This window comes from Pan troglodytes, chromosome 4 (genome assembly GCF_028858775.2).
Source record: "Pan troglodytes isolate AG18354 chromosome 4, NHGRI_mPanTro3-v2.0_pri, whole genome shotgun sequence".
NCBI classification, from domain to species: Eukaryota; Metazoa; Chordata; class Mammalia; order Primates; family Hominidae; genus Pan; species Pan troglodytes.
This window is the reverse complement of record NC_072402.2, coordinates 140,446,303-140,472,982: the sequence shown is the minus strand read 5'-3', so window position 1 is coordinate 140,472,982 and position 26,680 is coordinate 140,446,303. Positions and strand designations below refer to the sequence as shown.

At 43.5% G+C, this 26,680-nt stretch overlaps 1 long non-coding RNA gene across 5 annotated transcripts in view; it reads right to left on the bottom strand.

Moving 5' to 3' along the window:
- LOC104006587 (uncharacterized) overlaps positions 1-26,680 on the bottom strand; it is a 52,256-nt gene that overhangs the window by 11,271 nt on the left and 14,305 nt on the right. For 4 of the 5 annotated variants that reach the window (XR_008548287.2, XR_010157349.1, XR_001717956.4 and 1 more), the window contains 2 exons: positions 10,601-11,105; positions 3,080-3,206 (listed from right to left, as the gene is read on the bottom strand). This is a non-coding gene — a long non-coding RNA (uncharacterized LOC104006587). Of the gene's footprint in view, positions 1-3,079; positions 3,207-6,084; positions 6,194-10,600; positions 11,106-26,680 lie in introns of all 5 variants that reach the window. The other variant, XR_010157350.1, reaches the window with a different exon arrangement.

Sequence of the window (26,680 nt, the reverse complement as noted above, 5' to 3'; positions counted from 1 at the left end):
AAACTACAGACATTTGAGGCAGGTCATTCTAGAGGTAAAACTGGAAGCGGAGCAGAGGGCAGGATACAGAGAACTTTATTTAGCATATTAAAGGTGTAATAGGCAACAGAGAGCCACTGAAGCAGGGGAATGTGATTGATACATGGATATGCTTGGAGGGAGGGAGACCAGCATTTAAATAAAAGGTGATACAGGTCTGAATTAGGGAAGGAGGAGTGAAGATGGGGGATAAGAGGACATATTTAGAAATACTGAGTCAAAAATCAGTGGGACTTTATGTTAGGGAGACTAGAGGGAGGAGGCAAGGACAATCCTGAAGTTTCAATCCTGGAGGGTATTACCAAGTATTAATACAAATACTGATAGAATCAGGAAGGAAGAGGATTTCATTTTTAGGTACACTAAACTTGAATCACTAAGGGAGAAGCATTCTATGTGTCCATTCAAAAACTACCTATAAAGGAACTCTACATGAATTTCCAAGTGTGAATTTGGAGGGAGAGTCTAGACTTTAGAGAGCTGGGTATCATTGGCACACGGATATTCAGGAGTTAACCTATGAGGATGGTTGGCCCAGTACCTGGGACAAAGGAGGCTCTCAGTGGGTGCCTGTTGAAGAGAGTAAAGGAAGAGTTACTCTGCAAGAGTATATAAAAAGAGAAGAGCTGGAAACCAAAGATGAACCTCCAGAAACACAATGCTTCAGGGGTGGGTAAAGGAGGCAGAAAGGGAGTGGTCAGAAAGGTGGTGTCATGGGGATAAAGTGAGATAGGCATAGGAGCCAAGGACACCACCACACTTCATCAGGTTTCATAAGGGCTTGTAAAATCTGAGCATTCTCCCATGTTAACATTTCTTCACGAATTAATCCTAAATTGAAAATGAAGGCCAGGTGTGGTAGCTCATGCCTGTAATCCCAGCACTTTGGAGGGCCAGGGCAGGCAGATTACTTAAGCCCAGGAGTTTGAGACCACCCTGGGCAACATGGTGAAGCCCTGTCTCTACAAAAAATACAAAAATTAGCCAGGCATGGTGAAACATGCCTGTAGTCCCAGCTACTCAGGAGACTGAGGTGGGAGGATCACCTGAGCCTAGGGAGGTCAAGGCTGCAGTGAGCCATGATTGCATTACTGCACTCCAGCCTGGGCGACACAGTGAGGCCCTATCTCAAAATAAAAATAAAAAATAAAAAAAGAGGCCAGACGCAGTGGCTCACGCCTGTAATCCCAGCACTTTGGGAGGCCGAGGCGGGTGGATCACGAGGTCAGGAGTTTCAGACCAGCCTGGCCAATATGGTGAAACCCCATCTCTACTAAAAGTACAAAAATTAGCTGGGCGTGGTGGTGCACACCTGTAGTCCCAGCTGCTTGGGAGGCTGAGGCAGGAGAATCGCTTGAATCCAGGAGGCAGAGGTTACAGTGAGCCGAGATCATGCCACTGCACTCCAGCCTGGGTGACAAAGCAAGACTCTGCCATAAATAAATAAATAAATAAATAAGAGTTAAGTAGGTCTCTAGATGGAAAATATAAACATTTCTTTTTTCTAGAGCTTTCTAATCTTCTAATTCAAGGGTTATTTGAGCAATAGGTAGTTGCATTTCTAGTTACCAATTTTAATTCCAAGTTTACGCTATTGTGCATTTTTGTTTTAAATAATTGCGGATACTTTTTTCCTCATTTATGATGATTATTTTCTATTCTTGGTATTAACTCCCTGAAGCTAATTTAAACCAGAGCATGCAGTTTGTCAGTGTAAAAACAACTGAAAGTCTAAGATTGGGTTATAACATTTAGAATTATATTCATGTACTGATGAGAGAGATTGTGGCTTCTGGTCAATTCTATGTGAGTGTGATGATTACTGGTTGCAAACATCTATTTTTCATTTGTTTTAATTTGATTTGTTTTTGCCTATCCAGCATCCATACCCAATTCTGGTATAAATAGTACCAAGTTTTTCTTGAAGAACCACTTCTCTCTGATTCCTAGTCCAAGGGATTTTGGTAAAGCTGAGTCCACTGGGCTTCAGGCGAGGGCATGCAGCCCAGAGATGACCAATGAAACACTGCAAACCCATGGGCCCAGTGACTGGCTCAGGAACGAGCTTATGACCCAGTCAGAGGCAATGAGATAGAATTCTTGGACTCGTTAGAACAACCAGGCCAAAAGTAATCTTAGCTGAACTTGAAGCTGGATGGATATACACCTAGAGCTGATGTGGACCACTGCTGCCATAGCACACTGGGCATCATGGGGAAAGACTCAGAATGAAGCAAACACAGAGGAAAGATGAGCTGAGAGATGAAGAAAGAGAGAGAGACCAAGGACTGAAGACAGTCTTCGAGATCCTGTCTCTGACCATCCCTAAAGCTAGCATATTGCCATACTCCTCAAATATGTGAGCCTATAAGTGCCCTTTTTAAGATTTGGTCAATTTTTTTTTTTAGTTTTTCCACTACTTGCAACCAGTAAGTCCAGGTTATAGACATCATTTGATCTCTATTTTCTCTGCCTCATCTACCAACAGGGACTCAAGTGTCCAAGTTCATGCTTCTTCCCAGCTAGCCTATTGTGCCTTCCACACTGTGCTCAACATTTTCAGGTCAGCCCCTTGTTACCTTCTGTATCAGGCCCACTCTCCACTACTTTGTGATTTGTGTCAGTGCTCGGTTCCTAAGCTGAATTCACTGAACTCACAGCCTAAGCTATGGACCTCACTGTTTCCCATGGACACTTCCTGTTTATTATATTCACCTAGAACAGTCTCTTTCTCCTTTGCCAATCTGTTTGTTTTAGTAAGTAGAGGCAGGACTGGATGGAAGCCACTTCTGTCCCCAGGCTTAGAAAGCCCAATGCTAAATTGTTGGGCCTGGCTGCCACCCAACAGCACCGGTACATTCTGTTCAAGCTCAAGCTCTCTGTCCCAAATGTTGTACTTGCTGCTGCTTTTCCTCCCTGCCTCCCAGGACAGGTTTAGCCTGATATTATTCCCAATTCTGTCATCTCTATTGTTGCCATGCCACCCAGGACCTTTGTTATTTCCCCTGCAGGGATCTTGGGAATTTCTGTGAAATCATACCTTAGTGGTCTAGAGCAATCTAGCTTCCAAACACGATTTCACAACCACCGCAGTGATATCCTCCCTTCTCAAATAAGATTGTTTCTCCTTTCCCTGCCTCTGGACAGGCACGATAAGTCATTCATATCTGCCAAGAGAGAAAAATAGCTATCTTCAAAATTATATAAGAGGAGAAGAATTTTTCCTTCAGCTTTCCCTGAAACACACAGAAATAACAGAGGGACAAAAGCTTCTCTGAGTAAAGGTGATGACTTGATCTCCTTCCTCTGCTTTTATTATCTTTCTCTCATTCAATCAGTATAAATGGAGTAGCCTTTTATGTTCTTCTCAAGCACTAGTGAATTGAATTGTAACCATTATTGATTCAACCAATATTTACTTGAGCATCTATTACATGCCAGGCACCGTGCTAGATAATGTGTTCATAGAAGTAAATAAGACAGACATGATCCCTGCTTTATTCAGATTAGAATCTAGTGAGGGTGGAGAAAAAGCAGCAAATATGTAAATAAATAAACGAGCAAAATTTCTGACAGTTAGACATGCTATCAAGAAAATACAAGGAGAGGCTGGGCACAGTGCCTCATGCCTGTAATCCCAGCACTTTGGGAGGCTGAGGCGGGTGGATGACCTGAGGTCAGGAGTTCAAGACCAGCCTGGCCAACATGGTGAAACCTCATCTCTACTAAAAATACAAAAATTAGCCAGGCATAATGGCAGGCACCTGTAATCCCAGCTAGTCAGGAGGCTGAGGCAGGAGAATCACTTGAACCCGGGAGGCGGAGGTTGCAGTGAGCTGTGATCGTGTCTCTGCACTCCAGCCTGGAAAACAGGGTAAGACTCTGTCTCAAAAAAAAGGAAAAGAAAAGAAAATACAAGGAGATAATGTGTTTCAGAGTAAGGGTACGATTTTAGATAGAGTGATCAGAGAAGACTATTCTGAAGTGGTAATATTTGAGATAAAACCCAATGAAGAGAATGTACAAACCACATGGAGACCCACCCAGAACAGCATTCCAGGAGACAGCACGTGCAAAGTCCTGAGCCTGAAGCTGGCTTGATATGTTAGAGTAGGGGTTGGTAAAATACAGCCCAAGAAATAACAGAGGGACCTGGCCTGCAATTTTTTTTTTTTTTTTTTTTTTGGACAGCCCACAGCTAAGAATGATTTTTACATTTCTAAATGGATGAAAAACAAAACAATTTGTGACATGTGAAAATTACGTGAAATTCAAATTTCAGTGACCATAAAGAAAATTTTTATTGGAACGTAACCATACTCATTCATTTATTTATTTTCCATGGCTGTTTTTCATGCCTCATTGGCAGAGTTGAGTGGTTTCAAAAGAGACCATGTGGCCTGTAAAGCCTGAAATATTTACTATCTAGCCCTTTGCAGAAAAAGTGTACAGACTTCTGTTTTAGGGGAACAGGAAGAAATATCTTCCCAAGCTTGAGAGAACCTTGAGTTCCTTGAATTCCTCAGGAATTCTTGAATTCTTTAGCCTATAAATAACAGAAAATCAGTGTCCAATTGACTTAAATAATGTGAAGCATTAAAATAGCCATAAAGTGATAATTTTCCCATCAAGAGGTAAACTATGTCCTCTCCCCTTGAATCTCAATGGACTTTGTGACTGCTCTGACCCATAGAATATGACAGACGTGATGCTGTGCCAGTCCAGGCTCTGACCTTAAGAGACCGAAGGCTTCTACTTCCTGTCTCTTGGAATACTCTCTCTGGAAGCCCTTCACCCTGGGGAAGAAGTCTGAGTACCTTGAGATGGCCATGTTGAAGAGGTCATGTATGTGTGTTCTGGTTAAATGTCCCAGCTGAGCCTGCACTTCCAGCCAGCATTGCCAAGGTGCCAAATATGTGGACTCTAAAGACCAGTCCATCAGCCAGCTGAATATCACTAAGGGACCTCGGTCAATGGTACATGGAATAGAAGAATTACCTAAGTAAGTCCTTCCTGGCTTCCTGGCCTACAAAATTATGAAATTTAATAACATGGATGCTATTTTAAGACACTCCATGTTGTGGTAACTGTTTTATAGCAATAGACAACCAGAAGAAACAATACAGAAATTCTATTATCTCACATAATAAGAAGCTCAGGGTACAGCAAGGGCCATCTAGAATACTGCTTTTATTTATGCATATTGCTACCGCTTTTATGCAATTTCCTTGGCGCTACTTTTCGCTTTGGTTGGTTTAATTGTTAGACCGCCAGCAAGATGACTTTAGTAGTCCTGGGAGTCAGATTCAAACCTGACAACGTCCAGAGAGAGACTATTTTTAAGAAAAAGAAAATGTAGGCTAATCAGGATCTACCTTGGAATTGGGAATTGGGTCACCTCCCCTGAGTCACTGGGGAAGGGATGGACACCTGATCATAATTTAGGTTCTATTAGAAAGGAAGTAGGTGAGTGGATATTGGGTCAACAATGCACTTGTCCAAAGTATCTTTCTTCCTTCCATCATTCATTCATTCATCTATTCATTCATCCAGAATAGTTTAGGTTTAATCATATGAATATGCTTTTTTGTAAGTCAAAAGTAGTCAAATAACCATAATTTGAAAAGGTTAAGCAATGTTTATCAAGCCTGTATGACAGTGGGAGGCATGGAGCTAGATGTTAGGACTATTAACACCTAAATTAATAGCAATTAAAGGTGCTAAGTTCAAGAAAGGGAAAGAACAGGACCAGCTATATAATCTGCAGAACCCAGTGAAAAATGAAAATGGAGGACCCCTGGTTCAAAAAGTATTAAGAATTTCAGGATGGTGACAGCAGAGCATTAAACCAAGCATGGAGTCCTTCTAAGTGCAGAATGACTGTACATATTGCATGTCCATGAATCTGGCTCTGGGAAAGACCAGATGACCACAGAAAGAACAGCAAGGGCCCTAGTTTAGACTGAGCTGGGGGAAGAGGGTGTTAGGAAGGCCTCTCTGAGGAGGTAATATTTAAACAAGGACCTGAAGGGTGGATAGGAGTACCCAGGTAAAGAGTGGAGGAATGCAGCTTCCTAGAAGAAGAATAGCACTCTCCCATCTTCTCCATCCTCCAGGTTGGTTAAGAGACTTAGCATTAGCCTGTCTTCATCAGCTGTGAAGAAACAAGATAAAGGTAACAGATCTTTTCCTGTTTGTGCCAGCTCAGGCCTATTTCCCAACCCTTTTTTGTATTCTAGATCTTGGCACTTGGGTACACTACCCGTATAATCTGATCCTCCCCCTTTAATACTGTAGATAGTCAGGACTACCCAAGAGGGGTCCCAGCCTTGCTCCTTGCTCAATGCTTAATATGCTCAATGCTTAGTATGCTCAACGGTAGATGCTTTCTAGGAAACAGCCTAACCTGCCTGATCCACTTGGTGCAGGCTTGTCACAAATAGGGAAAGACCTCTCCCTGTCCTCACATTCCCTCAAACCTCAAACCATGAAATCAGCTAACACAAATTGGACCTCAAAAAATGTTGTCAACAAACCCAAACCTTTCCCCTAAAATTACTGCATTCATCCATTTTGCATTGCTATAAAGGAATACCCAAGACTGGGTACTTTATAAAGAAAAGTATATTTGGCTCATGGTTCTGCAGGCTGTACAAAAAGCATGGCACCAGCATTTGTTTCTGGTCAGGACTTTAGGAAGCTTTTACTCATGGAGGAAGGTGAAAGGAGAGAAGATGAGTCATATGGTGAGAGAGGAAGCAGGCGAGATGGAGGAGAGGCGCCAGGCTTTTTAAACAACCAGCTCTCGCATGAACTAATAGAGTAAGAACTCACTCATTATGGCAAGGAGGGCACCAAGCCATTCATGAGAGATTTGCCTCCATGACCCAAACACTTCCCACTAGGCCCTACCTCCAACATTGGGGGATCACATTTCAACATGAGATTTGGTGGGGACAAATATTCAAACTGTATCATACCTTATCCCATTTTTATTTCTGCAATGTTCTTTTCCTATATCAGATCCTATGGAAATTTGATGATGTAGTGGGCCTCCAAGTTGGTTGTAAGCAGAATCACACAAGAAGCTTATTAAAAATACAGATGCCCCAGCCCTATGCCAAACCTAGCTTCTCTATTTTTAGCAAGCTCCACAGGTAATTCTGATGCACTGCCAAGTCTCTGAACCACTGCTTTAGCCAACTGGATGGAATAAGGGAAATTCCCATTTGGCTGGTAGGAGTCAGAACATTTCCTTTCTGCCACTACCTGTGGCTCCTGGACAAACTACTTTAATTCAGTTCCTCAGTTGTCCCTTTAAGTAAAGTGATGATTCCTCCATGATATCTCTGCCCTAGAAGCTTGCATAGTATGAAAGTATTGATATCTTCCCATGATCTAGTCCCACTTTGGGTGGCCAAGCCTCAGTTTCCTCAAGGAACTACCTGCCCCTCACTGACTGGAGGAAGGCTTTGTCGGACTGTCAATCAAGGTGCTCTGCTGCCCTCTGGCTGCCCCCTGGGCCCAAGACCCAAGTTTGGCCAACCAGATTTTCTCTCCCAGGAAATTAAATACTGAGAGAGCTGAAACAGAGACAAAATAAATGAAGTTGATTCATCTGGTACGGGTGACCCCAAAAATCTGTTAGTTTCTGCTTCCTAAGCTGTTGCCCTGGTTCCTGTGCTCTCAGAAACCTGGTTTTTCAGCCTTTCCCTCAGATCTGTAAGCAACCCTGATAGCCTTGGAATAAATTGTTTCTTTTGCTTAAGTGAGCCAGAGTTAGCTCTGTTGCTTGCCACCAAAGAATTCTAACTGATTCTCACAATCAAGATCTTTGATAGAGTGTTGTATATAATAATGATGTCATAGCTTCCATTCTTATAAAGCCATTGTGAATGATTCTCTTGTAGCTAAAGTGACAGTTCTATAGAAGGTCAAAAGTTTGTTTTAATAATGACATCTTTGTTCCAGTAATTCCAGACAGTGAAAATTTCTCAATAGTGTAAGAGGTTATTCACTGTCCTGCTGAAATATCTTAAGTGGAAACAGGCCTTGGGTAAATACTCTTCCTCTAAACAAAGCTTATTGTTCTGGACCCAGGGAAGGAAAGGACAAGAGAAAAAAGAAAAAGGAAAAAAGTTTGGGCTCAGTTTAAACCAGCTCCCATTCAGCTATATCTGCCCTTTACATACAAATTTAATAAAAAGTTGACTCTTTATGTATTTTTTTAAAGGCTGGAAATTGCATCCAAATACACATTTTAAGGGGTGACTATTGCAGAGAAAATAGCTTTAGTGATTGAACCCTTTTCTCTCATCAGCCTATATTTTATTTCTACCCCCATCTCATTGTTACAGTTTTTACTCTTTCTTATTGTTACTGACATCCTCACTATTTCTCACCTTTATTGGCTGTGTTAACAGTCATGAGCACTTGCTGTGAACCAGGCACGATGATAGATGTTTGACACGTATTACCTCATTTAATCCTTACAGTGCCCTTCAAAGCCAGTATTATTATTCCCATTTTACAGAGGGGAAACTTGAAGCTCAGTGAGGTTAAGTAATAGGGCTAATGTGCAACATGACCAATCACTTACCTGTGTGTCCCTATCTGTCCCCAAGTCTTCCTTACACTGTGACCCATTGCCTTAAATTGAAAGTACCTGCTTAGTCCAAGGCATCACTGGAAAGAATATTAAATGTGGCATTGTAGCTCAAAAAAAAAAAAAAGACAACTGAACTCATTGCCCATGTCATGTTCTATATTCCTGACTAGACTATAAGCTCCTTAAGGGCAAACACTATGTTCTGTCTACCACAATATTACCAGCACATGCCTAGCACAGAGGAGGTTCTCAAAAAATGCTTATAGAATCAGTGAATATCCTATAGGGTCCTCAGAATAAGGGACCATCACAAGGTTAGGAGAAAATGTCAAGAAATCCCTTTCTGGGAAACAGAAATTCCAGGTTACCCCTAGTGAATTCAACCAACTTTGAAGTTTGGCCAAGCCTTTAAATAGCATTGCATGATTTCAAATTTGGAATCCTGGGCAGCAATTTCCCTTCCTGAAGAGCTGTTGCATCTTCTATGCATAGTCATGCTTTGGCTTGAGTTTATGAGGAACAGAAGTTTCAAAAAATCTGACTGAGAAGTATAAGCTAAAAGGCTCAAGTACCAGTCATACTTTTCCCAGGGCCAGTAAGCTCTCAGAGAGCTCAAATCCAGGGATCAAGCTCTCCATCAAGGACTGGGAACATAATGTTATTTTATCATTTTCAGAAATAATAACTAGAGATAATTTCTGGTTGACATAAGACTCACAACATATCCCTGAGTGAACTCTTTTCGTGTCTCAGTTCCTCGAATGGAAAACAGTCAAATAAGCACATATACAGTCAAAATCTTCCTCCAAATCTGTGAGGTTCCCTCAGTGGAGTCAGTCTCATTAAGTCACTGCTATTTAGTTCAATAGCAGTGAATTAATCCAATTTGACCTTTGGATTCAGATAAACCTGAGATTAGGCTTTGGCTTTGACATGTATCAGCCACGTGACCTTGAGCAGAACATGGTAGCTCTCAAAGCCTTAGCAGCCTTGTCTCTTGCTGGGAAGATGGTAAATGATAATGTGTTTAATGTGCTTAAACCAGTGTCAGGCACATGCGAGGCAGTCAGTAAATAGTGACTTACAGTGATATTTCTGCTGGCTTCACTTGCACATTTCATTCAAAACAGTTGAAAAGTCCAGTGTGTTCCTGGTGTTTTAACTGGCAGTTGTGATCTGAAGTCAACCTTCAACTAAGTGGATTAGTTTATCAACTTCCAAATTATAAGCAAAATTAATCTGAACTAAGGCAATGAAGTGATACAGGCATACAAATGAAACATCTGTCCTGATCTCTGCCTTGGAAAAATTCAAAACACTGTAATTCTATTATTCTTACAAAGATTATTTTAACCATTTATTTTAAAAATCAGCATTGCTATTGCATCTTGACTGTTCTATTGTCCAAACTTTCTGTATCTATTTTAAGACTTAAATATAAAGCATGAAACAGGTTTAATTTTGAACATAGTGAGCAGATGAAATATCACTCTTTTCTTAAAAGAGATTCTTAGCAGGCATTTTAAAATCCCCATCCTGTCTTGTTTTCACTAGATCACTGGTCAGTACTCAACAGCTTCAAGCCAGATAATTTCAAAGGTTCAAGACGTCAGTTAGATCCCACTGACTACAGGTAGATCCATTTGAATTAGAAAAATTCTAACACTGACGAGAGAACTCTTTCCTAATGTTAGGTGTGGCTAAGGATCTGTTTGAGCTATCGGAATACGGGCAGTAGTTTATAAGAATCAGAATACATCTTTCTGTGTCCCCCTTCTCTTTGCCAGGGGCAGCTCGTATTGATCTGGACATGCAGCGTAAGCAAAATAACTTTATGTCATTGTAAGCCACTGAGATTTTAGGGCTATTCATTTCTGCAGCATAGCCTAGCCTTTCCTAACAAGATATAGAATATATATAAATGCAGTTGATATGTGTAACAGACATACTCACGGAGCCACACACGGAGTCCTCTCATCTTGGTCTACAAGTAATTTCAAGAAGTTAGTGGTTTGGTGGGATAGAGACAAAGCTCAGAACTACAGTCAATATCAGAATAGCTTTAACACACTGGCAGAAAGATTCAGACGCATCTCTTCTATGTCATCATGAGAGTGAGAAACATGATTCCTAAATCTGTATTCCTGGCTGGAATTCTCAACTGTCAACAGGTGTCATTGTCACCTTGAAGAGAACCAGAGCAGGCTGTCTCTCCCTCATCCTCGCGCACTCTCCTGGTGAGTTGTAGAGCTGGGGCTGACCTCAAACTGAGAACTCCTTGGGATATAGCATGTATCCCAAGTAGCCCTAACTCTAGGGAGGTTTTTTTTTTTTTATCTGTATCTCAAGTCCACAAATAAGCACTCAAGGTTGATGCCAATCTTTGACACGTCATCTATTCCCAAGTCAGCCTCTCCATGAAGGAATCAGTGATCTTCCAAATGTTTTCTTTTCATAGCTGAAACAAACAATAAATATTATTTATTATTTTAGTAAGAAGCACATGATCTAAATCCCACTAGTAATAAAGATAATGGCCATTTGTTGAGGGCTTGTTATTTGGCACTATGACATATATCATTTTATTTAATCCTCGCAACAATTTGATTAGGTAGTATATTATTAGAGTTCTCCAGAGAAACAGACCCAATAGGATATATATAGTGATACATGAGGAGACTTATTATAGAATTGGCTCACGCAATTACGGAGGATGAGAAGTTCTACAGTATGATGTCTGCAAGCTGGAGAACCAGGAAAGCTGGTGCTATAATTCAGTCTGAGTTTAAAGGCCTGAGAAACGGGAGCAGGAGCTTATAGTGTAACTCAGAGTATGAGGCCCAAGGCCAGAGAAGCTGGAGGGTGAAGAGGCTTGCTGGTGTCAGTCTCAGAGTCCAAAAGCCTGAGAATCAAAAACATTAATGTCCAAGGGCAGGAGAAGATGGATGTCCCAGTTTCAGCAGAGAGCAAATTCACCCTTCCTCTGCCCTGTCGTTCTATTCAGATTGGACGATGCCTGCCCACATTGATGAGGGTGAATCTTCTTTCCTCAGTCTGCTGATGTAAATGCTGATCTCTTCCCGAAATATCCTAACAGACACACCCAGAAATAATGTTCTGCCAGCTATTTGGGCATGCCTTAGCCCAGTCAAGTGGATAGATACATCATCGGTAGGTACTGTCATTTCCTTTTTTACAGATCAAAAAACCAAACCTTAAAGTGGTCAAGTAACTTGCTTAAGGTCAACCAGCCTAGAAGTGGGAAAAATTATGCAAACTCAAAAACTGTTCTTTGCAAGGAGGCCCGCTTTACTCCCCCTCCTGGCCATAGTATTATATCTCAATCTCCACACCCAAGATATAAACCCTGGAGTTTTCCTTGTCTTCATTCTGTTGCCAGTGACTTGATTACATCATTTCTGGTCTGACACCAGTAGGGCTCCAGTATGTTCCCGGGGAGAATTGGGCCCCCAACACCTGCTAATTTCTTCCTGCCTTTGCAGAGGAGAGCCTGGGAACTTAACCTAAGAAAAAAACTAAACAAAGTGATCCAAGGAGAAAAAAAACCCTGGGATGAAGAAAAGTTATTTTCCTCTTTGATAATTCTGTGTAACTGGTAACTATGGAAGAGAAAACTGATCTACGGGTTTGTTAGAAACTCTGGGGCCTGAGGCGGAAATAGACACTGTGAGACCGAGAAGGGGGTGGAACCAGAGGCTACAGCCAGGAAACAAAAGACAGGAAACAGGATTTCTTTTTGCCAATGTCCAAAACAAAGCTGATGGGGAGTTTGGCAGGAAGAGGGACCACCATTTCATACTTCCAGTGGAAAAAGGACTAAATGCTCAAAATTGAAGATATGTGGGAAGGGATGAGTCATGGAGAAACGGTGATACATAATCTTCTCTTTCTGAGAACAGTCACTTAATATTCCTGCTCGGCATTCTTTTATTATTTGACAGCAGTCCTTTTGCCTCTCTATGGGAAGCCAGGAAGGGGCCAGAATCATCTCATGCTGCTTAGTATGGGATGCACAACTGGGAAGCTGCACTCTCTTCTCCTCCCCTCCTTTCCCTCCTTCATGTATTGCTCTTCCCTCTTCCCAGAATGCCTCTCCCACTGTTAGCATAGGTAACTCTACTTTATTTTTAAGTCTTAGTTTAGATGTCACTTCCTCAAAAGAATTTTCCTTGACCCTTATTCTGTGACAGAGTTGTTAGCTGCCTATCCAGGACCCATTCTCCTCTCTTTCTTTTCTTCTTTTTTTTTTAAACACAGAATCTCACTCTGTGACGCAGGCTGGAGTGTAGTGGTGCAATCATAGCTCACTGTAGCCTCGAACTCCTGGACTCAAGGAATCCTCCCACCTCAGCTTCCTAAGTGGCTGGGACTACAAGCATAGGCCACCATGCTCAGCTAATTTTAAAAATGATTATTATTAAGTATTATTATTATTATTATTTTGTAGAGATGGGGTTTTGCCATATTGCCCAAGCTGGTCTTGAATGCCTGGGCTCAGGCGATCTGCCTACCTTGGCCTCCCAAAGTGTTGAGATTATAGGCATGAGCCACTGCACCCAGCTTTATTTGCATTTATAACCAAGCTTTCGGCTTAATATCTCCCAGGCTTGAAGCACATTGACTTTCTTTCACTGGAGGACATTATCCAAACAAAACATTATCCAAATAAAAAATAGCTCATATTTACTTGTGTGTGTTGGAAACAGCCATTACTACTGGAAACCATTTAGATTTTGTTTTAAAATTTTTTTCTGGAAAAATATTTTCAAATCATTTATTTTGTAGGGAAAATGTCACCTGGATGAAATATTTGTCAAAGTGTGGTTGCATCTGTTCCCACTTATCATTTGATAAATTGGCATAGTCAACGCACAGTTGTACAAAGCACACATCATGCAAACCTTAGCTGGTGAGTATAAAAACGACCACTGACCCCTGATTTGCAAGCAGCCCCTGACTTGGTTTGGACTCTCCCAGAAGCAGACCTGGAAACAATGATTCAAGTGAAAGCCTTTCATTTGGGAAGTGTAGGGACACTGCTTATGGGTTGGGGAGGTGATAGAGGAAAGGAAGACAGCCAAAAAAGGATGTGTTATTCAGCCAGCTACTACAGTAAGTGACAAGAGTCTAACCCCACAGGGACACTCTGGGGAATAGTATCCCACAAGAGGTATGGGGAGCTGGGGTACTTATCCACCAATTCCCATCAGCCATCAGCTACTCTTAGGGTGTTAATTCCCTGGCAGCCTACAGGCCAGGGCAGAGGGGCCTTCTATGGTTCCCAGAAAATCCCTCATGCACAGAGATGCAGATACTGGCAATCAGATGTGTCCAGAGCACAATGAAGCAGTAAGATCTGATGTGCGCTGACAGCCCTGACCACCACCCCCTTCAAGCAAAGCTCCGACTTCAATGTCCTATTTCACAGGGCACATAGATGTTTTTAGATAATACAAGGACACATTTTTTTAATAGTTAAAAATTAAGTTTCAACATTCCCTTCCACCTAATGCACAAGGTGCTGGTTTCCAGTTTGTGGTAGTGATGAAATATATAGATTGCAAAAGGAATCAATTTTTTAAAAGAGCATCAATTGATTTAAAGTATATTGAAGAAAGGCTGGGCATGGCAGCTCATGCCTGTAATCCCAGCACTTTGGGATTCCCAGCCAAGGTGGGCGGACCACTTGAGATCAGGAGTTCAAGACCAGCCTGGCCAATATAGTGAAACCCCGACTCTACTAAAAATACAAAAATTAGCTGGGCGTGGTGGCATATGCCTGTAATCCTGGCTACTCAGGAGGCAGAAGCAGGAGAATCACTTGAACCTGGGAGGCGGATGTTGCAGTGAGCTGAGATGGTGCCACTGCACTCCAGCCTGGGTGAAAAAGTGAGACTCTGTCTAAAAAAATAAAATAAAATAAAAAGTATACTGAAGAAATAATTGTACAGATAGTAATCAATATGCAAAGGTAATGGGGAAATGACGGAAGCTTGGCAAACACTGATGGATATTTTATAGGTAGTGAAATGGAAGCATAAAGCCAGGCCACCAAGTATCTATGAAAGAATATCTATTGCGTACCCAGCACTCTTCTAGGCATCAAGGAAGATGTAAGAGGCAGAGAAAGGACAAACCCCACATTGAGGTTTTTACCAGTAGCAGTAGTAGTAACGGCTAGCATTTAGTGAGAGCTTTGGTTTACCATCTCCTGACCTGCCTTCCTTAGGAAGCTCTACTAGCCTTCAAAAATACATGAAACAATAAAGGGTGCTCTATGCAGAATATGAGGGTCAGACTTACTAGGACAATTTCATTAAAACTTCAGAGGGAAAAGCAGCAGCATGGCAGCATGAGCGTAGACAGAACTGTGCTGGACTGACAGTGGTCAGAGCCAGAGAACAAGGAAGACATAGCCTTAGGTTTTTCCTCCACGGACCCATCTCCTGCTCCACTCAAGCTACAGAGCAGGACTCAGCATCTGGGAGCAGGCAGGATAAAGAAAGAGGAATCAAGCTGCTGCTGAATGTTGCCAAGCTACTCCCAAAATGTGCTGCCTTGAGAGGCTGTCTTATTGTGCAAGAAGACATAAAATCCAGATGGCAATTTCTGGATTCTCAACTTTCTATACAGAAGTCATATTTTTCCAATACATCCTATCCTAATTCTATTTACTGTGTGCGTGATGGCCAAATGTCATTAACAATGGCCAGGCATGAAAATAAAGAAAGTAATTAGGCTAGGAAATAGCTCAGCAGCTGCATCAGCTATGTGTTCTTGGAGTGGAGGTGCGGTGGTCAGGAACCATTACTGGGCTGCATTTAAGTGTTGTATGGCATCTGGGGACCAGTCACATATGTAAGCACAAATCTAGACTGACGGCAACATCACATTCAATCAAGGCCCAGTCTTACCAGAGGAGCCACAGACCTGTTACAGATAATGCCTGAAGGATTGACTCAGAAAACAAATAGGCTCTTATTTGCATTAGAACTTGGATTGGCATGTTGTTTACTTCCCGTAGGTGCAAAGAATGCAACTGTGGTCTATGCTCACATAGCTCCATGTCCTTCTGTTTTCAAACTGGGTTAGTCGGGCCTGGAAAAACCATCCACTGGGCCAATGATAGATGAGGTGGCTAATCAAGAGTGTACCTCGGAATCAGACACTTGGCCCTGAAAGCTGGCTCTGCCACTCACTCTAGCATAAGACCTTAGGAAGTGTGCTTAGTTTCCCAGAGCTTTTCTTCTTCTGTAAAATGGGACAATAGAAATATCCATTTCGTTTTGAGAATTAAATGAGACAAACTTTTAGCTTGGTGCCTAACACATGGTAAGTGCTTAAGATACACATGATTATGACTAAATATGACTGATTTTTATGATAGAAATCTTTATTTAGCCTTTGATGGCCTTCTTTGTGAAGAACAGCAAAGGTTATGAAGAGGAATTGGCTCAAAAATGAAGACAGAAGTCGACCAAATCCAATCCTCACTAGAAGATAAAAGAAGAAAGAGGAAGGGGATATTAGTCAGGGTTCTCCAGAGAAACAGAACAAAAAGGATTCATAGAGATATAAAGGAGATTTACGTTGGGAATTGGCTCATGATGGGGATTATGGAGGGTGAGAGGTTCTATGATAAGCAGTCTGTAAACTGCAGGACCAGGAAAGCTGGTGGTGTAATTCAGTCTGGTCCGCAGGCCTGAGAAACACGGGAACTCATAGCGTAACTCCCTGTCCAAGACCAGAGGTCTACATCGGGGTTAGGGCATAGGAAGGGAGGTAGGGAGGTGTAGGTGCTGCTGGCATAAGTCCTGGATTTTGAAGGCTCAAGAACCAGGAGCTCTGATGTCTGAGGACAGGAGATGATGGATATCCCAGTTCAAGAGGAGAGAGAGAAAATTAGCCCTTCCTCTGATTTTTTGTTCTAGCCGCACCCTCAACAGACTGGATGGTTCCTGCCCACATTGGGGAGGGCAGTTTGTTTTACTCAGTCTACTGATTCAAATGCTTGTCTCTTCCAGAAACACCTTCACAGACACACAGAAATAATGTTTTACCAGCGATTTGGGCATCCCTTAGCCTAGTCAAGTTGACCCGTAAAATTAACCATCATAAGGAGAAGAACTAGCTGGCTAATAATGAGGTTCTGAAACACCAAATGGGAATGGAAAACGTGAAAGATAAAGAACTCATCATAAGAATATACTTCTCAGAAATACAATTTAATTTTATGGTGACAGAGCATAAGATTTAAAATAACTTAGTAGGAAACTGCATATGTTCATTCCTAAACAAAAAGAGAAATAAGAAAGAATGTAATTAAAATGCCCACTAGAAGTGATAAAGGAGGCCATACTGCTTTTGCTGGTAATCTAGTAGTGTGACTATTAAAATAATAACATCCATGGTGGTATACTGTGGTGGGATAATGGCATTGTTCCCACTGTAGTACAGGCGCCACGGTCTCCCCTCTGCTACGGTGAGGCTTCTCAAAGGTCTCCTGCTTCCACTTTTGCCCCAGCACAAATCATTCTCTGCCTACCAGCCAAAGTTACTTTTAAAAAAAATACATATCAGCACCTTATCTCTGCAAGAATGGCCAAAATCAAAAACTCAAAAAATAATGATGCTGGCGTGGATGCAGTGAACAGGGAACACTTTTACACTGCTGATGGGAATGTAAATTAGTACAATCACTATGGAAAACAGTGTGGAGATTCCTTAAAGGACTCAAAGTAGAGCTACCATTTAATCCAGCAATCCCACTACTGGGTATCTACCTAGAGGAAAAGTAGTCATTATACAGAAAAGATATTTGCACGCACATGTTTATGGCAGCACAATTTGCAATTGCAAAAATATGGAACCAGCCCAAATGCCCATCAATCAACAAGTGGATAAAGAAATTGTGGTATATATACACCATCAAGTACTACTCAGCCATAAAAAGGAACAAAATAATGGCATTCACAGCAACCTGGATGGAATTGGAGACCATTATTCTAAGTGAAGTAACTCAGGAATGGGAAACCAAACATCATATGTTCTTACTCGTAAGTGGGAGCTAAGCTATAAGGATGCAAAGGCATAAGAATGATACAGTGGACTTTGGGGACTCAGGGGAAAGGGTGGGAGAGGCGTGAGGGATAAAAGACTACAAATTGGGTTCAGTGTATACTGCTCGGGTGATGGGTGCATCAAAATCTCACAAATCACCACTAAATAACTGACTTATATAACCAAACATCACCGTTCCCCAAAAACCTATTGATATTAAAAAAAAAAAAAACCATATTGGTTGGGGCATGGTGGCTCATGCCTCTAATCCTAGCACCGTAGGAGGCCAAGGCAGGAGAATAGCTTGGGCCCAGGAGTTCAAGACCAACCTGGGCAACACGGCTAAACCCCATCTCTACAAAAACTACAAAAATTAGCAGGGCGTGGTAGCGCATGCTTCTAGTCCCAGCTACTCAGGAGGCCGAGGTGGGAGAATGGCTTGAGCCTGGGAGGTCGAGGCTGCAGTGAGCCAAGATCACACCACTGCACTCCAGCCTGGGTGACAGAGTGAGGAAGTCTCAAAAAAAAAAGAAAAAGAAAAAAAGTATCAGATTATGTTACCACTCTGCTTCAAATCCTGTGGGCTTCCTAGTGGATTTAAAATAAAACCCTAACAATTTAAAGGTCATGGTCTGGCCTCCAGCGACTTCTCTGGCCTCATCTTGCACCACCACCTTGCTCATGACTCTACAACAGGCCAAGCTCATTCCCACTGTGGGGGCTGATCCCTCCACCTGGACATTCCTGCCCAGATATCTGCATGGCTGGTTTCCTAGCAGCAGAGTCTCCAGTCAGACATCACCTCCTTAAAGAGACCGCCCTCAACCACCCAACCAAATGTTAATTCTCCCACCCCATTCTCTCCTGGATTACTTTTTAAAACTTCTCTTTATAGCACTTTAGGCAAAATTGCCTTGTATGTTTATACACTTATCACCTGACTCCCCCTGCTAGGAAGTGAGCCTCTGGAGAGAGAGAACTTATTCACTAATGAACCTCGGGAACTAGAATGGTACCTGCCACATAGAAGAGATGTTTGAATAAATAAGTAAATAAATAAATGTATATTTCACTCTCTTACTACTCCCACCCCAGCACCTTCCTGCCTTGGGGGAGTTTGTGATTCAGAGCTAAAAGCAGAAGTTGTCTGAAGCCAGCTTGTCATTCTCTCTTTCGTGAAGATCTTACCAAGCTAAGGAGCAGATGCTTGGGGCCCCGGAGACTGGAGCATGTGGGGCCTTACTGTGTTTGGTTGAGAAGAGGAGGAACAGGATTTCTTCAAGCAGTGGGAGATCTGCAGGCTGGTGAACGATGGGTCCTAGAGATACCTCCTTATAGATCCCTGAGGTCATGTGGGATCTGGGGAGTTGCAAATGGAGGAGGAACAGAGAGCTTCAACGTGGGCTAAGGAAGGCAGACACCAGGCATGGGAGCCAGGTATGAGAGTCCTGCACCCTGAGAGGCACAGAAGTTCAGGTTTCAGGTGCTCACCTGACAAGGTGAGCCTGGACAAGGCCCATGCACTAGTCCCCTGAGTCAACTATAGTGGAGCCCCCAGTGTCTGCGCAGCCTGGGAAACCTGGAGGGTGGAGGGTTTGTAATAATAACTGAGATGGAGTTTCCTGAAGCCTGATAGAACAGGGGCTGGGAGTTGGACTTCATATCATTTTTTAAAAGTAATGAAGTCATGGGACATTTCAGACACCTTTGAGCTTGGGAAAGAGTACACATCTGCTGCTCAATACCCAGCCCAGGAATACTACACTTACAGCAGCTTTCATTGATAAGAACTTAGAATGCCAGGCCTGGACTGGGCACTCCACAACTTACCCCCTTAAATCTTAAAACAATGCTATGAGAGAGGAGCTATCTATCATCCATCTATCTATCTATCTATCATCTATCAGAGTTGGTAGCTGAGGCCCAGAGATGCTTGATTACTAGATCTCCAGGTCCACACAGGGTGAGAGGCAGTAGTGGGGGGCTCCACTTTGGAGGCCTTGGAGGCCAATCCCCTTGAGACCCGTACCTCTACTCTTCCCCACTCTGCCTGTAACGTTTGTGAAGAACTCCTGGTCAAAAGCCAATCCCCAGACTAGCTCTTCCTGCATCGGCTTTGTCCTGTAGCTGGGAACAAGCAAGGGCTGCCTGCCTGCAAAGAGAACAATCACAGCCGTCTGCTCTCCAGGTTGAGCACAATGTTCTGTCCCACAAAGCTGCAGGGTGAGAGAAGGGTGTATTGCTCCCCTCCAGTTTGGAACTGGGATCGTTTTCACCCTCAAGAGGTTCAAGACAAAAGCGTGCAGGTAGGCTAAGCCGACTCTCACGTTCTCCCCTCTCTCCAGCACCTACTGGAGGCAGCAAGGGGACACAGACATTGCCTGATTTTATCCATTTCTTGGTCTACCCATTGCATGACATTAAGTGTTGTTTTCCTACCTCAAAGACACAAAGATCTCTTCCTAGAGTACTAACAGGTAACATGGTCAAATACCACGCAGAAAAAAATGTGTAATCAACTGCTCCCTCCTGGTGGGGAAGAGCAGCCTATTTTGCAGTAGATCGCTTGCCTTCCCATCTGCTCTTCCCCTTGTAAGCACCCCCTGGTGCATTCCTCCTACCCAGGGTTATTCCTGGGATTGAGGAAAGGACCAGGAAAATGAGTTCATATGGGAGGATTTGCAATTTCATCACCTCATTCTTGAGAAGTGAGGGCAGGATTGGGAGGGGGGTGAGGAACATCATTTAAAAATAGGAGTCTAGAGAAGATTGTGTTCTAGATAAAAGAATGACTCTGAGGGTGGAAGTTGAGGCTACAAAGACAGAGCAGGAACACAGCTGTGATCCCCTCAAATTACAAAGTAAGTCTCTTTCTTGGGACTTAACCCTGAGGAACCCATTTGGCTGTTGGGACCTTCAGTGTCTCAGATTTTTCAAGTCTGACCAGTAAATCTTAGATGAGGCTCACAGAAAGTGCACTATATGCCCCACCCTCTCTCTGCCTGCCTTGCTGCAATTCCATGCCCTATCAGTTTTCATTCCTGAGACCAGGCCCATGCCCAGGGCCAGTGTGGGGCATGTAAGGGGAGGCCCAGAAGGGGTATTTGGCTGCACTTCCAGGACAGAGGGGGCCTCAGACTCAGACGATTGGTGACTCAGGATATTTGCACATTCTCACCAGGCTCAGTGAGCAGGGAAGTTGGAGTTCTCAGCAATTGGGCACTTGCACACTGGAAGACCAAGAAAAGTCTGTTCAGATATCCTCCCCTAAGGAGCTGCGGAGGGGTGGGGTGTGTAGTTGACTGATAGCCATTCTGGACCTGCCTCGTTGTTTATGCCCAGGCTCTGCTTCCTAGAGCTGCTCCCAGCCAATGACGAAACATGGCGGGGTTCTAGGGCAGGCCCCTCTAACCATGGCTTGAGCACTCTCCATTAGCTTGGCTGAAACTTTCTTAGAACTGCACCAGAGTCTGAAATTCTTCCTAATGAATCCTCTTCTCAGTCTCCTTAACCAGATACCAGTTCTGCAGAGCAGTCTGAAGGCTCTCCCTGTCTAATCTTGCTCCTTCTCCTTTCTGCAGATAAATCTCTTGCGCATCATCGCCCTTGGCATCTGTTTCTTAGAGGACCCCAACTAGCACAGGAATGGTTGGAGAAAACAGACAGAATGATAGGGCTTGGGAACTGCCTCACTCACTACTAGGGAGGCAAAGAGGACACCATCCTAAGTAGACTGTGGGGCACAGAGAGTCCCTGGCACAAGGTGGCAGCCTAATTGCTGAAGCTGTGCTGGTGGTAGCCTGGGGATGCATACTGGTGGAAGGGAACAGCCTTGCAGGTGGGACAAATCAGGCACTTGAAAGATATTCAGGGAGGCAGTGTCTACAGGGACAGAAGAGTTCGCTGTTTTTTTGCTAAATTTTCTTGAAGCCCACCAGAGGGAGGTTTTTGTTTTTGTTTTGTTCTGTTTTGTTTTTTGAGACGGAGTCTCACTCTGTCGCCAGGCTGGAGTGCAGTGGCTCAATCTCTGCTCACTGCAAGCTCCGCCTCCCGGATTCAAGCAATTCTCATGCCTCAGCCTCCTGAGTAGCTGGGACTATAGGCATGCGCCACCATGCCCAGCTAATTTTTGTATTTTTAGTAGAGATGGGGTTTCACCATGTTGGCCAGCATTGTCTCAATCTCCTGACCTCATGATCTGCCTGCCTTGGCCTCCCAAAGTGCTGGGATTACAGGTGTGAGCCACCCCACCGGCTGAAACTGAGGTTCTTTAACAAACAGTTATACAAACAGTTAAAGGCTAAGTGTGAAAACCAGAGGGCTTATTTGGAAGTTTGCCAAGAGGCCCTTATTTCCTGTAGTGGAAGGGCTAACAGAGCTGAGAAACAGCTGCAGGACTTGATTGTTAGAGGTGTAGAGTTCCAAAGGCATTCAAATGCTCAGGCTAGACTAGTCTGTTTTTACTAAAGTCAAGATCCTAATTGGAAAACCTGGCCCCTGCCATATGGGGACATCTAGATGGATGCTCTGGGCTTCTTATTAGTAATATCCAAGGGGATGAACCTCCTCATCCACACCTCCATGAGGTGGTTCTGTACTGTAGAGATTGCAGAGGTAACCCAAGTTAGTACTTCCCCATGCTGACTGATGCTAGAGACCTCTCCCCTACAAAGCACAGGTTCTCTGGTCCCTCAGGAACTGCCTTCACTTTCCAATACCTAGGATTACATTTCAGGATGTGCTGAGCCTGATAAGGGAGAGAAGAGACTATACAATGATTAATAAGAATGAGCTAGCTGAATCAAGAGGAGAAAGGGAAGGATCTCAAGGGTTAGATTTGAGAGTTCTTGATCAAGGAGTAATAATATAGGACTGAATAAGCAAGAATTCACTGACTTGGGGGCACTTTCTTGGGCCATGGGATTTAACACCTGGTTAAAGATCCCCAGAGCTGGGGGCAAATTTGCTGCTAGGTAGCTATGGTAGGCAGCCTCAAACATAATGGTCTCAATGACCTCGCTTCCTAATATTCATGCCCTTGTTTAATCCCTTCCCACTGAATGTAGGCTGAACTTGTGGATTCATTTCTAATAACTAGAATACAGCAGAAGTGACAGGATGTCATTTCTATGATTACATTGGTTGAAATTTTAGGTGTATGCTCTCTTTCTCTTTAGCCTCTTTATTTAGCCCAGCCACCAAGTAAAGAAGTCCAGGCTATCTTTCTGGAGAAGCCACATGGAGACGAGAGGTCCTGGAGGTTGGGAAGCCGCATGGAGAACTGAGGCATCCCAGCTGACAGCCAGCACCAACTGCCAGCCATGTGAGCGTGCCTTATTGGAAGTAGACCCTACAGCCCCAATCAAAGCTTCAGATGATGCCTTGACTGACACCTTGACTACAACCTCATGAGTCCCTGAGCCAGAACCATCCAGCTAAACCACTCCCAATCTGACCCACAGAAACTCTGAGATAATGTATGTTTGTTGTTTTAAGCCACTAAGTTATGGAAAACAATAACTTAGCACAGCAATCAACGACAAATTCAATAGCTCCTAGAAGCCCAGAGAAAGTAATGGTCCATGCTGAACAACATAGAAATGCCTGATTTGCCCCTGAAAGATAGTAGAGAAAGAAATAAAGAAGTTGAAGGAAGTGAGAAAGCTGGAATGGATACATTATGTGAGGCCAGAGGATCATGCTCTATGAGAGGCCTCAGAGCACACACCATCAACCAAGGCTATCAGGGGTACCATCACCATGAAGAGGTCCAGTGGTAGCTCTCCTCTCCAGGCCAGAGAGGTGGTCACAGGGCTGGGCTGGTTAGTATCCACAGGGATGTCTCCTCATTCTCAAGTAACAGAGGCCAGGTACATTAGGCATCAGAGCCAGCTCTGGCAGCTTTTACCATAATGACTGGCAAGTTTGAAGCGGCAGCTAAGAGAGCTTCATGGAGTTGTGGCAGTGACTGATAGAGCATGGCACTCCTAGGAGCAAGATAGATGGGCAGCCTACAAGGTGATGCTTAACCTCTATAATTCCCCCAATCCCCAAGAAAAGCAAGACTGAAGGAGCAGGAGACTGAGGGAAATTACCCCAATATGAAGTCATGGGGCCGGGCGCGGTGGCTCACGCCTGTAATCCCAGCACTTTGGGAGACCGAGGTGGGCAGATCACCTGAGGTCAGGAGTTCAAGACTGGCCTGGCCAACATGGCTAAATCCTATCTCTACCAAAAATATAAAAAATTAGCCGGGCGTGGTGGCATGCATCCGTAATCCCAGCTACTCGGGAGGCTGAGGCAGGAGAATCACTTGAACCCAGGAGGCAGAGGTTGCAGTGAGCCAAGATCCTGCGACTGCACTCCAGCCTGGGTGACAGAGCAACACTCTATCTCAATAAACAAATAAATAAATCTGGACTCTTACTCAGTTCCTGAACCACTGTCAGTTTTCAGATCCAGAACCAGTTGACTGAAGGGGTGAATTAGTCCTTAAAAGAAAGGATCTGGAAAGGCTATGGGAGGTATATACTAGAATATTTACTTAGGTTATTGTACACTAAGAAAAGGGGATACCCAGATATTTAAAACACTTCTAGATAGATCTGAAGTGATGTTGATGCCCAGAGACCCAAAGGATGAGCACAGTCCCCTTGTTAAAGACGGGGCTTACAAATATTAGGATATGAATGTACTCATGGCTAAAATCTAGTTCATGGAAGGTCTCCTGGATCTGTTAAACCACAATATGATCATTTCCCCAGTCCCTGAGTGTGAAACAGGGATTGATAAGCTTAGCAGTTGGTATGGCATCCACATTGGCTCCTCGGCCTGTGAGGTAAGAATGATGGTAGTAGAGATGGTCAAGTGGAATCCTCTGAAGCTACCTGCTCCTTCCTGGCTAAGAGAGTAAATAAAAAATACTATGCCCTAGAAGGATGGAGACAATTAGCATCACCATTAAAAACCTAAGGGATGCATTGCTGATGGTCCTTCTCATATCTTTATTTAATTTGCTAGTCAGGACCCTACAGGGAACAGATGGATCCCGGAGAATGACTGCAGACTACTGCAAGCTCAACCAAGTCATAGCCCTTATCATAGCTGCTGTGCTGGAGGTGGGATTTCTGCTAGAGGGGATTAATGAGCCCTAAAGTACATATAAGATATGTGGCCATTGATTCAGTAAATGTGTTATTTTCTATTCTGATTAGAAAAGAGGATCCAAAACAATTCACTTTATCATGAAACTGGCAACATTTATTTATAATTTTGCCTCTGTGCTCTCTTAATTCTCTGCCCTCTGTCATGATACAGTCCTAAAGACCTGAACTAAGCGGACACCCCACAGAACATCACACCAATGCATTACGCTGATTGATGGTGTCATGCTGATCCAACAGGATGAGCAAGAGGTGGCTAAACACTGGAAGCCTAGGTGAGACAAGTGTACCCTCAGTGTGCAAGATGGATGCTGTGAAGATTCAGGGACCCGCCACTTTAGTAAAGTTTGTAGGGGTCCAGTGTTCAGGGGCTTAACGGAATATCCCCTCTAAGATAAAAGAAACATTGCTGTAAGCCCCAGTCAAAGACTCATGTTGAAGTCCCAGGATTCCAGAGCAAGGCCGTGCCATCCACAGCAGACAAGTATCTGCCACTGGAGAAACAACTCATAATGTGTTCCTGGGCCCTAGCAGAGATAGATCACTTGGCCATTGGGTACAAAGTGATCATGTATCTGAAACTGCCTATTATGAGCTGGTTTTGTTGGATCAAGTCATAAGCTGGGTGAGCCCAGCAGCACCACATTGTAAGATGGAAATGATACATTTATAATCAAGCTGCATGAACAGGTAGTTAAGACCCCAGTTCACCTGTCACAGTTGCACAAGTGTTTCTTCCCCAACTGGTACCTATGCCATGTTGGGAGTTCTTTTTATTCCCCAACTTTTAAGTTCAAGGGTACTTAACTTACCCTTGATGTTCAGGTTTGTTACATAGGTAAACGTGTGCCATGGGCTGGAGGAGGAGAAAGAAGCCCTAGCTTGATTTATAAATGGCTTGGGTTGTTAGACAGGTGAAACGCAAAAGGGTATGGCAGCTGGACTCCAGCTACATTCAGGAGTCGTCTTGAAACACAGTGGATGGAGATGGAAAATTTTCCCAATGGATGGAGCAGAAAGTGGTGCATGTTCTCACCTATTTTGTGTGATTTGAGGTGAGACTATAGAGATTTATGGGCAGAGGCCAATGGCCTGCTCATCAGATTAGGGGTCTGGGAGACAAGGAGGTCTGGAGCAGACACATATGGGAATGGGTACAAAGTGAGGATTTTTGTATCACATTTTAATGCCTGCCAGAAAGCATCCACCATGGAAGAGATACTCAACAACCAAGTAGACAAGTAATTCAGCAGGCTGATGTCATGTGCATGGTGGGCACAGGCATGGAGTGGCCTTGGTAGCAGAGAGGGTGCCCATACATGTATGGGCCAAACAACATGGATCCCCACCTACTGTGGCTGATCTAGCTACTGCTACCTTTGAGTGTTCAACTTGGAAGCAACATAGACCAGTCCTGAGATCCATGGCATAGGTACCAGTTAGGGGAGAAACACTTGTGCAACTGTGACAGGTGACCTGGGGTCTGGACTACCTGTTCATGCAGCTTGATTCCAAATGTATCATTTCCATCTTACAATGTGGTGCTGCTGGGCTCACCCAGCTTATGACTTGATCCAACAAAACCAGCTCATAATAGGCAGTTTCAGATACATGATCACTTTGCACCCAATGGCAAAGTGATCTATCTCTGCTAGGGCTGTATAGTTCCCCCCCCCCAAAATTCATACGTTGAAGTCCTAACCCCTAGTACTTCAGAATGTGACCGCATTTGGAGATGGGGTCTTTAAAGGGCATTAAGTTAAAATCAGGTCATTAGGGTTGGCTGTAA